The sequence below is a fragment of the Aquarana catesbeiana genome, linkage group LG03 (assembly GCF_042186555.1).
Source record: "Aquarana catesbeiana isolate 2022-GZ linkage group LG03, ASM4218655v1, whole genome shotgun sequence".
In the NCBI taxonomy this organism is placed as follows: domain Eukaryota; kingdom Metazoa; phylum Chordata; class Amphibia; order Anura; family Ranidae; genus Aquarana; species Aquarana catesbeiana.
The window spans coordinates 671,544,820-671,557,685 of record NC_133326.1 but is presented as its reverse complement, the minus strand read 5'-3'; positions in this window follow the sequence as shown (position 1 = coordinate 671,557,685).

Genomic DNA, 12,866 nt, shown 5'->3' with positions numbered 1-12,866 from the left:
GCTTCAATAAATTGGGACCCATGTGATGCTAACGGAGTGTGAAAAGTTTCCTTTTGTTTGACCGGGTGTTTGAGCATGGATGGCTCTCTGATCCCCCTGCACCCAGCACAGACCAGGAGTAACTAGGCTTGGAGAGGAGACTGTTTCTATCTTTACACTGGTTTCACACAGTATGGGAATACTTTGAATTACACCCACAGCACATTCTGCTACTCCTCCTGAGTATGGGGATACTACATGTGTGACTTTTACAGCCTCATAGAGAGGCTCAAAATCCAGGAAGCACCTTCAAGCTTTCTAGGGGCATAAATTATGCATCTAATTTCCTGAATACCTATCATATTTGGAGGTTCTGGGGTGCCAGGACAGTAGAAACGCCCACAAAAAAAAAAAACACATTTTGGACAGTAAACACCCCCATGAATCTATCCATGGCCGCCGCCGCCGCCACTCCCTATTCAGGTATCCGGCCCCTTTTCGGACAACGGGCGCCTGAATTCCAGCGGCGGGGGTGTATTTTTGAAGCACCTGTTTAGAGCCATAGGCTCTAATAGCCTTCAAAAAAGGTGAACTGTGAGCGCAGGGCATTGCGCTCGCAGTTCACCCAGGTGTGTCAGAAAAGCGAATGAATATTCAATTTTCTAACACTGAACCGCCTCTCCGCCAATCAGGAAGCGCGGGTGTGTTACCCGTCACCTGATTGGCTGAAACGACAGGCGCTGTGATTGGACGCCTATCAGGAGAAGACGCATGGAGGACACAGCTCGCTGTCGTCACCTGCTGCCCCACCGAGATAGGGTAAATGCTGGGCAGACAGTGGGTGGGGGGGGGTCACAGTGACAGCATTTGATGGGCACAGTGGTGGCGTTTGATGGGCACCGCAGCTGCGTTTGGGCACAGTGAGGCCGGAATTGATGCCCCACTGAGATAGGGTAAGTATCGGGCATACGGCAGCGGGCTTGGGGGGTCACAGTGGCAACTTTTGATGGGCACAGTGGTGGCATTTGGGCACAGTGGCGGCATTTAATGGACACAGTGAGAGCATTTTATGGGCACAGTGGCTGCGTTTGATGGGCACAGTTGCTGCGTTTGATGGACAGTGGCGGAAATTGATGGGCACAGTGGTGGAAATTGATGGGCACAGTGGCTGCGTTTGATGGACACAGTGAGGCTGAAATTGATGACCCACTGAGATAGGGTAAGTGCCGGGCAGAAGGCAAGCGGGCAGGGGGGGGGGGGAGGGGGCGGTCACAGTGGAAACATTTGGGCACAGTGGCTGCGTTTGATGGGCACATTGAGGCTGCAATTGATGGGTTTTTTTTTTCAGAATTTTTCAGTCTGTTTGCGTACCCCCCAAAATATTTGAGCACCAGCCGCCACTGATGGTGAGTCTTTTGAAGTTTTCATTCTATTGCCACAAGCTTTTAAAGAAACGCAGAAAGAAAAATGTATTTTATATTTTTTTACACAAAAAAATCACGTCGATTTATTAACCACTTCAGCTCCGGAAAGGTTTACCCCCCCCTTCATGACCAGGCCATTTTCTTTGCGATATGGCACTGTGTTACTTTAACTGACAATTGTACTGCTGTGCGACACTGTACCCAAATAAAATGTAATCCTTTTTTTCCCCCACAGGGAAAAAATTTGATCACCTCAATGGTTTTTTATTTTTTGCGCAACATACAAAAAAAAAGTCAATTTTGAATAAAAACTATTTTTTACTTTCTGCTATAAAACATTCCAAATAAAAAAAATCCAATTTCTTCATCAGTTTAGGTCAATATGTATTCTGCTACATATTTTTGGTAAAAAAAAAAAAAAATCACAATACGTATATATTGATTGGTTTGCGCAAAAGTTAGTGTCTACAAACAATGGTATATTTTTTATTTTTTTTTAAATGTTTTACTAGTAATGGCGGCAATCAGCGACTTATAGCGGGACTGCGATATTGTGGCGGACAAATCGAACACCTAGCTGGCACTTTTGACACTGGGAACCAGTGACACTAATACAGTGATCGGTGCTAAAAAATATAATCATGGTTACTGTACTGACACTGGCAGGGAAGGGGTTAACATCAGGGGCCATCAAAGGCTTAAATGTGTTCCCTGGGAGTAATTCCTAACTATGGGGGTGCTTTGACTGGGGGAATGTAAAGATCTGTGTTCCTGCCTTTCTCTTGAATGATCGGCGGGTCCTGGAGGATATCACATCTGCCGGGCCTGCTGATTGGCTCCCGCTGTGTTCGATCACAGCAGTAACAGGCCGCCGGCAGTGCGCGTGTGCGCCCCAGACCCTGGAGGTGTGATCTGGTGCAGAGCGGCTCCCCCCCCCCCCCACACTAAACTTTTAATGCATTTGCGAAATTTCTTATTTCAAAGAAATTTGAAAAGGAAAGTCTAATTGAATTTTCAGGAAGTCACCTCTGTAGTTCAAAAGATACTAGAGCTGCACAATTAATCGTTAAGAATCGTTATCGTGATTAATCGTCAAGAATCGTTATCGCGATCTTGACTAAAGTGTTTCACAATTCTTTCTATGCAAAGAATTCTCTCTGCTCTTCTGAAGCCACAGCTCTCAAAAGAAAGGAAGAGAAAAACCGGGCAGTATACCAAGAATCAAAACATTCTTTATCAGTTGAACTTAAGTATAAACATTGTAACAATTTGTCAATGGAATAGACTTTGTGTGTAAGTGAAAAAAGTTTAACCACTTAAACACTAAACCTTTTTCTGACATTTGTTGGTTTCAAGTTAAAATCATTTTTTTTTTTGCTAGAAAATTACATAGAACCCCCAAACATATATATTTTTTTAGTAGACACTCTAGAGAATAAAATTGTGGTTGTTGCAATATTTTATGTCACACTGTATTTGCGCAGCGGTCTTTCAAATGCAATTTTTTTGGAAAAAATAACTTTCACATTATACAAAAAAAAAAAAAAAGGGCTAACTTTACTGGTTAGATTTTTTATTTATTCATTTATTTTTTAATTAATTAAAGATTTTACGTCTCAAGAATCGTGAGAGAATCGTGATCTTTTTATTCTAAGCAAAAAAATTGTGATTTTCATTTTGGCCAGAATCGTGCAGCTCTAAAAGATACCAGCATTAGTTCTGCCAAGGAGGAGGATTGCTCCCTCTCCTCTCTCTCTGCAGGAAAAGGAACTACATTTCCCATGAACCTTTGGAAATTGCAGTGGATGTGGGTGGATACACTAGGCTTGTACATGTTAAATATGAACCCACCCACTTCAACATAAATCACACCCTCTCATTCTCAGCCACACTGCTGAGCACACAGATGACAATCTTCGAAATGGAAAGCATGCATTCTATGTAGTCTATATCAGTGTTTCTAAACCTTTTACGGTGAAGTACCCCTGCAGGTCTAAAAAAAATGTACCCCTGTCTTGAGAAAGTAATTTCTATTGTTTGGCTGTCATAGTTTCTGTGAGTGTGTAACATACCTCCCAACATTGAGATGGGAATGAGGAACATGCAAACGTGTGTAGGCGTAGGACAGTGATGGCGAACCTTGGCACCCCAGATGTTTTGGAACTACATTCTCATGATGCTCATGCACTCTGCAGTGTAGTTGAGCATCATGGGAAATGTAGTTCCAAAACATCGGAGGTGCCAAGGTTCACCATCACTGGCATAGGACATGCCTCCTCCCACACCCCCTTAAAGGAGATTTAACCAAAAAAAAAAGGTTAATTAAATCCACAAGGGCTTTTTTTTACCACTACTATTCCTTTATATTGGCTTTTAAAATGTACAAATGCAGCAATTTATCATTTGGATGAAAGGTTTAGCACTGGGAAACACTTTCTGAAAGATAAAAAGTGCATTTTATTTACAACTATATAGATCAGACCAAAATGAGGGACAAATGAGGAGGAATGAGGGACAGGGGGACATTGCACCAAATCAAGGACAGTCCCTCGAAATCAGGGACAGTTGGGAGCTATGTGTAATGTCAGTATGTGTTTGTGATGTTTTTTGTTTGCGATATCATTGTATGTGTGCATGCTGCAATGATAAATACACACACACACACACCAGTGCCCATCAGCTCAGCCCCATCAATGCAGCCTCACCAATTCCCATAAATGTACCCTAATCAGTGCCCATCAATGCAGGATGATCAGTGCAGCCTTACCTGTGTCCATCAGCTCAGCCTCACCAATGCAGTCTAATCAGTGCAGCCTGACCAGTGCCCATCAGTGCAGCATGATCAGTGCCCATCAGCTCAGCCTCACCAGTCCCCATCAATGCAGCCTGATCCGTGCCCATCAGTGCAGCCTGATCCATGCCCATCAGTGCAGCCTTATCTGTGCCCATCAATGCAGCCTGATCAGTGCCCAGGGCCGGATTTCCCATAAGGCCACCGAGGCCAGGCCTCGGGGCGGCAGTGGTACAGGGGCGGCCCGGCGCCGCTCCTGCAACGACTTCTCAGCCGCCCCCCACACTAACCTAGCAGCATGCAGCGCACCCGGGCACCAGAGAGGTGGGGGCGCTGAAGCGCTAGAGTGCTCCTCTCCTTCCTCCTACTCTCTGTGTCCAGACGCGGCTCCCTCCGCTCCCACCGCCGCCGCTGCTGTTTTTTTCGAGGCTTCAGCCTGTCCCCCCTCCCTCCTCCTGTCAAAGAAGGAGAGCAGCCGCCGGAGATCGGAGCGGCTGGTCTCTGTGCGGGGGGCAGGGGGGGCGCGTGTTCTCCTGTGTCTCTCACTCCCGCCCAAGCCTGTCTCCATCTGTTCCATCTGTTCACTTATGGAGGGGGAGTTGTCCTGGGGCTCTGTACTAGTAAAGGGGGGGGGGTTGTCCTGGGGCTCTGTACTAGTGAAGGGGGGGTTTGTCTGGGGGGGGGTTGTACTAATGAAGGGGGGGGTTGTCCTGGGGGTCTGTACTAATGGAGGGGGGGTTGTCCTGGGGGTCTGTACTAATTGAAGGGGGGGTTTGTCCTGGGGGGGTCTGTACTAATGGAGGGGGGGTTGTCCTGGGGGGGTCTGTACTAATGAAGGGAGGGGTGGTTTGTCCTGGGGGGGGTCTGTGCTAATGGAGGGGGTGGGGGTTGACCTGGGGGGGTTTGTACTAATGGAGAGGGGGTTGTCCTGGGGGGTTTGTACTAATGGAGCTGGTGTTGACCTGGGGGGGGGTTTGTACTAATGGAGGGGGGTTGTCCTGGGGGGTATGTACTAATGGAGGGGGGGTTGTCCTGGGGGGTATGTACTAATGGAGGGGGGATTGTCCTGGGGGTTTGTACTAATGGAGGGGCGTTTGTCCTGGGGGGTCTGTACTAATGAAGGGGGGGGGTTTGTCCTGGGGGGGGTCTGTACTAATGAAGGGAGGGGGGTTTGTCCTGGGGGGGTCTGTACTAATAAAGGGAGGGGGGTTTGTCCTAGGGGGGGTCTGTACTAATGAAGGGAGGGGGGTTTGTCCTAGGGGGGGGTCTGTACTAAGGGAGGGGGGTTTGTCCTGGGGGGATCTGTACTAATGAAGGGAGGGGGGTTTGTCCTGGGGGGGGTCTGTACTAATGAAGGGAGGGGGGTTTGTCCTGGGGGGGGTCTGTACTAATGAAGGGAGGGGGGTTTGTCCTAGGGGGGGACTGTACTAAGGGAGGGGGGTTTGTCCTGGGGGGATCTGTACTAATGAAGGGAGGGGGGTTTGTCCTGGTGGGGGTCTGTACTAATGGATGGGGGTTTGTCCTGGGGGGGTCTGTACTAATGGAGGGGGGTGGTTTGTCCTGGGGGGGGTCTGTACTAATGGATGGGGGTTTGTCCTGGGGGGGTCTGTACTAATGGAGGGGGGTGGTTTGTCCTGGGGGGGTCTACACCCAGGAAAGTACACCCAGGACTCCAGAGGGAGAGAGCAGTGCTGAGGGAACACCATCAGAGAGAGAACCCCGCTGCCCTGCGCCACCAGAGGGAAAGCCACACAGCCTAGCGCCATCCCTGGCGGAGAAAGGAATGGAGTCATTGCAGGAATACAGATCTGGGTGCTACCCAACAGACTTGCCACGGGCAATTCAGAGTGAGCTGACTCCTGATCAGAGGGAACCGTTGCTGTATCGCTGGGTCAGGTGAGAGGGCCGATCGGCCATTATCTACTAATGTCCATAGGAACTGCAGTCTCTGACCGTCTCCTGTATCATGTCTGCAATCTCTGACCATCTCCTGTACTATGATTGCAGTCTCTGACCATCTCTTGTATCATGTCTGCAGTCTTTGACCGTATTATGTCTGGGGGCTCTTTCTGGTGGTGTGTGTGTGTGTGGGGGGGTTGGGGGGGGCGGCATTGAAGGGCCCGGCCTTGGGGCGGCAAAGGGAGTAAATCTGGGCCAGTCAGTGCCCATCAGCTTAGCCTCACCAATGCCCATCAGCTCAGACTTACTAGTGCCCATCAATGCAGCCCAATCAGTGCCCATCAGTGCAGCCTTGCCAGTGCCCATCAGCACTGCCTTGCCCATGAATGCAGCCTGATTAGTGCCCATAAGTGCAGCCTGATCAGTGCCCCTTTAGCTCAGTCTTACCTGTGTCCATCAATGCAGCCTGAACAGTGCAGCTTTACCTGTGCCTTCAATACAGCCTGATCAGTGGCCATCAGCTCAGCCTTACCTGTTCCCATCAGCACAGCCTCGCCATTGCCCATTTACGCAGCCTTATCAGTCACCAGTGCCCATCAGCGCAGTCTCGCATTGCCCTACTAATACTTACCTGAGCCCCATCTCTATCCATGAGTGCCTCGGCTGTCCAGAACTCTCCCTCCTGATTGGCAGAGACACAGCAGCTGCGTCATTGGCTCCTGCTGCTGTCAATTAAACTCAGCCAATCAGGAGAGAGAGGGGGCAGGGCCGAACTACCACTCCATGTCTGAATGGATACACGGGGCTGCAGCTGGGCTTAGTGCCCCCATAACAAGCTGCTTGCTGTGGGAGCACTCAACAGGAGGGAGGGGTCAGGAGCTCCAGCCAGGGACCCAAGAAGAGGAGGATCAGGGCTGCTCTGTGCAAAACCATTTCACAGAGCAGGTAAGTATAACATGTTTGTTTATTTTAATAGAAAAAAAACTAGACTTTACAATCACTTTGTTGGACATCAAATTGTTGGAGTCTCGTCTAGGCAATGCGGGACAATGAATCAATTACACTATTTTGGAACTTGCTTAAATGCTCAAATTGTTTTATAGGACAAAGGCTGCAGAAGATCTGCTTGGGCAGCCTCAATTCCATAATTTCATATCAGTCTCTGCCCTCCCCTATGTCAAAACTCTTCAACCATGCAATTTTCAGTGTTTATGGGTGCAGTGGCCAAGGAGGGAGTGCACTAAGGAAGAAATGTCTAGTACGGACACTCTGACCTCAGTTTGGGCATGACAGCCTTTATGTACCCTTCTCTGATAGGTATATCAATTGGACACAAACACCAACATTTTCAGGGAATTCTAAAGGGTGTCTATGACACATCCACCCCCCCCCCCTGCTAGGTTATTTCTATTTTCTGGGTCCACTGGCTTGCTTCACACATTGGGCAGAAACTGATGATGCTCATGAATTGCACATGCATTCTGGATCCATGTGGTGTGTATGCAGTACAGTGTACAGTCCCGGCATCTATAAGAAGCTTAAAAAAATTTCTTCCTTCAAAAGGCCCTCCCTGCTGATGATTTTTAGTTTTAAAGATTTAGCTCCACTTTAAATGGGAATTTTACTGGACGGTTATTATGAAGCTGAAGAAGGGATTGGTTAAATCTCCCAGGGAGGAAGGAAACCCCATTAATGCTATTCTAAATTCAGCTTTCCAGGCAGAGATAGAAGAATCAGCCTGGTTCCCAGGAGATCAGCTGTTTGCGTGCTGTCTTTGATCAGAAGACATCTGTGTGCTCTTGAGATCAGTCTGGGAGCAATCGGATGCTTTATTTGCAACACTAGGCTATCATTATTCCTGATGAGCTGTTTGTGGTTCCATCTGAGGGGCTCAATAGAGACTTCTTATTTCTGGCACCATGGCTTCTGAATTAGGTTCTGCCGCGTCATGTAAAGCTAAGACGTCAGAGGTACCGGGAGTCCCATTCATGGCCCTGGTGGTGGCAACAAAGGGCTCGTAGCAGTGAAAAAGATATGAATAGTTCAGCCATTCATTTAATCATCTCAGCTGATAATGTCCTACAGTTGAAGGTCGTTCTGTGAGAAATGGTATTATGAATCTAATGATGTAGAATAAGCTTGCTCTCTTTACTTGCATCCATGGGTAACAAAATAACGTGGTGAGGGAGGCTGAAAAAAAGATCAATATCAGTCTATTGAAATTTAAATACTTTTCTCATAATCGTTGATTCAGAAAAACACAAAGCAAAAAGCCCAGTAGGCCTTCTGCCTAATGTACCGGGGATTCCCACATGAAAGGTAAGTGTAAACACAAGTTTAGTTTAAAAAAAGAAAACCAAAAAAATATATATCATGGGGGTCCCCCCAAGAAATCCTAACAGACCCTTCTGGTTTGGTATGGATTTTAAGGAGGACCCTATGCAAACAAATATGTAAATGGAATGGTGTGGGTCCCACGCAAAAATCAAGGAAAAAAACCCCACGGGGTTCCCCCAAAAAATCCTTACCTACCCCTTATCCAAGCACGCAGCCTGGCTGGTGAGGAAAAGTGGTGAAATGAGTGTGCACACCCCCCCCCCCCCCTTAATCATAACAGGCCATATGCCCTAAACATGAGAAGGGCTTCTTGCCCTTGGTGATGCCCCTGGCAAAGCACCTTGTTCTCATATTGATGAGGACAAGGACCTTTTTTCCACAACCCTGAACTGATGGTTGTGGTGGTCTGCAGGTGTGGAACTTATCTGAATCTGGAAGCCCCCCTTTAAAAAAAGGGGGTCCCTAGATGCCTACCATCCACCATGTGAATGAGTAAGGGGTACTCTTACTAATTCACAAAAAAGGAAATAAACACTCTGACACTTTGTGAAAAGGCCTTTGTTGAATCAATGATAAAGTGATGATGTTTTCACTGTGTGAGTAAGAAATGGAGGAAAGTGGGGTGCTGCAAAGAGATGCTAGTGATATGTGAAGGGTAAAAAATGTGAAATGACAAAAACTATATACGTGTTATCACCAAATAATCCTGGAATTTAAAAAAATCCTAGTGCAACAGATGATAGCTTGTGCAGTGTAATCACAAAAATGAACACATGAGGAACATATAAGAAACATATACCACATAGAACTAAATAAATGCTCATGTAAATACACACAAAAGTAAATCCAAAAAAATATTTTTAAAATATTTTAAAGTGACAGAAAGTCCATGTAGTAATATGATATAATGGAAGAAGTCCGTGTAAGGCAAAAATCGATCAATCCCACCACCAGGAAACACACGTGTTCAAAATAGAATCTTCATTGACGACACCTCTGTGTCTGCAAGCAGCTCACCTTACTGCTGTAATGTGTACAGCATATACTGGTCACAGATAGAGATGGTAGATGCAATGGTATGATAGTCCCCTTTATGTTACTTGAACGATCCCAGTGGCAGATATTTAGATCATATGGAGAAACACAAAAAATTGTATATAGCGTGATTCTGCGATAAACACAGTGGGACAGGGGCGGATCCAAAAAGTGATGCACTCACTTTTTAGAAAGGAGCATAGGCGTCAATCCACAAACGCCGAGTTCGTACACCCTTTGTGTGGGATCCTCGGTCCGCTCCTGCTCCCAGGTGTTGCCAGATAGAGACTCAATGGATTTTGATATAGAGAGAGAATACTCATAGCATAATCCCGCATATGGAACAATTTATTGGTTGAAACATGAAGAACAAACTCACATATGAGATGATCAACAAAGTAAAAACATCCACGAGCACCGAGCTCGTCTCCTGCTGTCAGACTATGAATGTACCCAGTGCTCCAATCCCGACGCGTATCGTCACGTCACATGACTTCATCAGGTAATAACACTGGGTAAGGTACATGTCTTTAAATAGTCCTCTTAATTAGGTTCCCTACTTCCCTAGCGGCCATTTTCTTGAAGCCCGCCATTGGAATGAATGGCGCCGGCATCAAAACAATCCGTCCGCCATTTTGCTTAGGTTTCATACATGGAACCAGATGCATAGTGGTATGCGTGCAACAATCATGGCCTCTGACATGAAGGTCATAAGGCAGTGTAACTCTAGTGCTTTGGTAAGTGTTGTAAAATAGTAGGAGCCTACGACTTCTTGGAAATTGAAGGCTCTGATCTGTATATCCTATCCAGATCAATGACTCAAAATACACTAAAGGTTAAAAAGAAGAGCAGCGCAAAAGAAATTAAATCAAAATTCCAAAGGTAATGTAGCAAGGTCCCAGGCCTCCTTCAGTCTAATGAGAACCTCCAGGGCCAGAGATAGCTGACATCCTTCTGTATATGGTGGGTTGAGAGGCATGGTGGGTGCAATGCAAAGTAGATTCATTGGGCGCCAGAAACTTCTTGGATGCAAAAGTGATTTTATTTCTCTTAACTAGGGATGGACCGAATGGACCCCTGTTTGGTTCGCACCAGAACTTTCGAACACCGCGAAAGTTCGAACCCGAATATCGAACCCCATTAAAGTCAATGGGACCCAAACATCAAAAATCAAAAGTGCCCATTTTGAAGGCTTATATGCAAGTAATTGGGCATACAATGGTTATAGGGGTCCAGGTCCTGCCCTGGGGGACACGTATCAATAAAAAAAAAGTTTGTGAAAAACGTCATTTTTAAATGAGCAGTGATTTTTTTTTTTATTTTTAAAGTGAAAGCATAAAAATTAAAAATTCCTTCCAATATAGTGCCTGGGGGGTCCCCTTCGTCTACCTGTAAAGTGATAGATCTGTACCATGTGTAGAATCTGCTGCAGCAATAATTGCATTTATCAAGTAAAAAAAAAAAAAAATTTCCCTGTAAGCTGTCTTTATTTTGCTCAGCAACAGCTGGGGAGCCAGTGTGTATGATGAGGCCACAATATAGTGCACTGGGAACAAGATTAGAGATTTTTTGGATACATTCTGGTGTCACTTTGATTTTGGATAGACGTAACGGGTGTATAAAAATTGGTCTTTGGGTGTCGGTGGCACCTTCCCACCATAACCCTATAGAGGTAATCTTGATGAAAGCAAGAATTGGCCTTGCTGTAAAAAATTGCAATGATATGCACCTGTCAAACAGGTGCAGAAAAATTAGTCTTTGGGTGTTAATTGTGCCCATGAAAGCTATACCAAAAATATTCTTCCAGATGAAAAGATTGAACACCCTCAAAGCTAGGCAGCCTCAGAGTCCTGCAGAGATTCCACATCCCAAAAAGACAATCAGCATCAAGGGCTTCATAGCTGGTGTAACACTGACCCCCGAAAGAGCTGTTGATTATTATTTTGGGTCACCCTTTAGCCACAGTTCACCATACCAGAAATTTAGAGTGTATACTGGGCCTTGCGCCCACCGATGTATGCACCAGTCAATTAGTTCTTTTTCCAATGCTTTTTATTAAACAACTTAAGCAGTAAAGGGATGTAAGGTTAAGAGAAAGTTCAGATACCTTGTACAGATCACTGAGGAACTTGAGATCCCGGAGACAAGTACACCTTCAGTCAACGGATCTTGCTCACCCGGATAGGCCTCTCTCACCGGCCTAGCAGCCGGAATGATGCACGGACAAAAGTCCCTGCTACAGACTTGATGAGAAAAATAATTGTTGAACAATCCTCTGCCACAGGATTTAGTGTTAGTTGGACGATCCTCTGCCACAGGATTTAGTAATGGTAACGAACACAGCAACACAGTACCAAAAGTTCCTTTAAGCCATCCAGCAGTACTGTGAGGTAGATTGGTTAGGATGCATCCTCCAATTGAGTCACCAGGCTCATCTTGAGATACCAGCCTTTTGCTCGGTCCTCTCCAAGATGAGTCCTCCCCCGGATCTTTCCCCTCGGCTTCTTCCCACAGGACAGACAGCACAGGACCACCTCTGAACCAGTAGGCCCCAGACAGCTTCTGGGCCTACTTGCAGTCACATAGCCTCGGGCCAGCAGAGCCCCCGAGACAGAAAGGGAGTTGTCACATACCTTAGGCCAGGAGGGCCATGAGGTGAGAGAGCGAAAAAATGGCGTCTGCCCCTTAAGTATCCTTTCCCAGAATGCACAGCGGCGAACCACTCCCATTGGGCTGTTTCTGGGGAAGAAGGACACTCAATACACCTTAGCCTGTTGCCCTTCCATCACTGGCCTGTGGTGACAACGACACCTACAGACGACAGTGTGGAACTGCATGCAACACAGCCAATGCTGGAACAGAGGCTAATTTAGCCATAACATGGAATCTGAACTATGTACAGAAGAGATAAGCCACTAAATTTACATACAAGCGCCTGGTCAACAGGAGCAGGGCGCTACACTGGTAATCCAGGACTGATACATTTTTATAAAAGTCAAACGGTCCCCGGAGTCTATGGACAGACGCGTTCTATGATCAGTAACGAAACCTCCTGCAGCACTGAATGCCAGTTCTGAAAGCACGCTGGATGCAGGGCAGCCCAACAACTCAGAAGCATACCGGGCAAGTTCTGGCCAGTGGTCTATTCTCATGACCCAGTGCAGAAACTGCCAATGGGATGTGGAAGCTGACAGCCCTGGGAGGCGAGGACTAAAAATCCGAAATGCCAAGGACTAAAACCGGGTAAATGTCCGGGTCCTGGGGTACAGAATAGAAAAAATAAGAATTGCGCTAATACCTATATATCATACCATAAGAATCTACAATGAAAGAAGATAGTGATGGTAAGTATAAATGAAGTGAATCTCAAAACCTGTAATAATGATCAAAAAAAAGTCCCA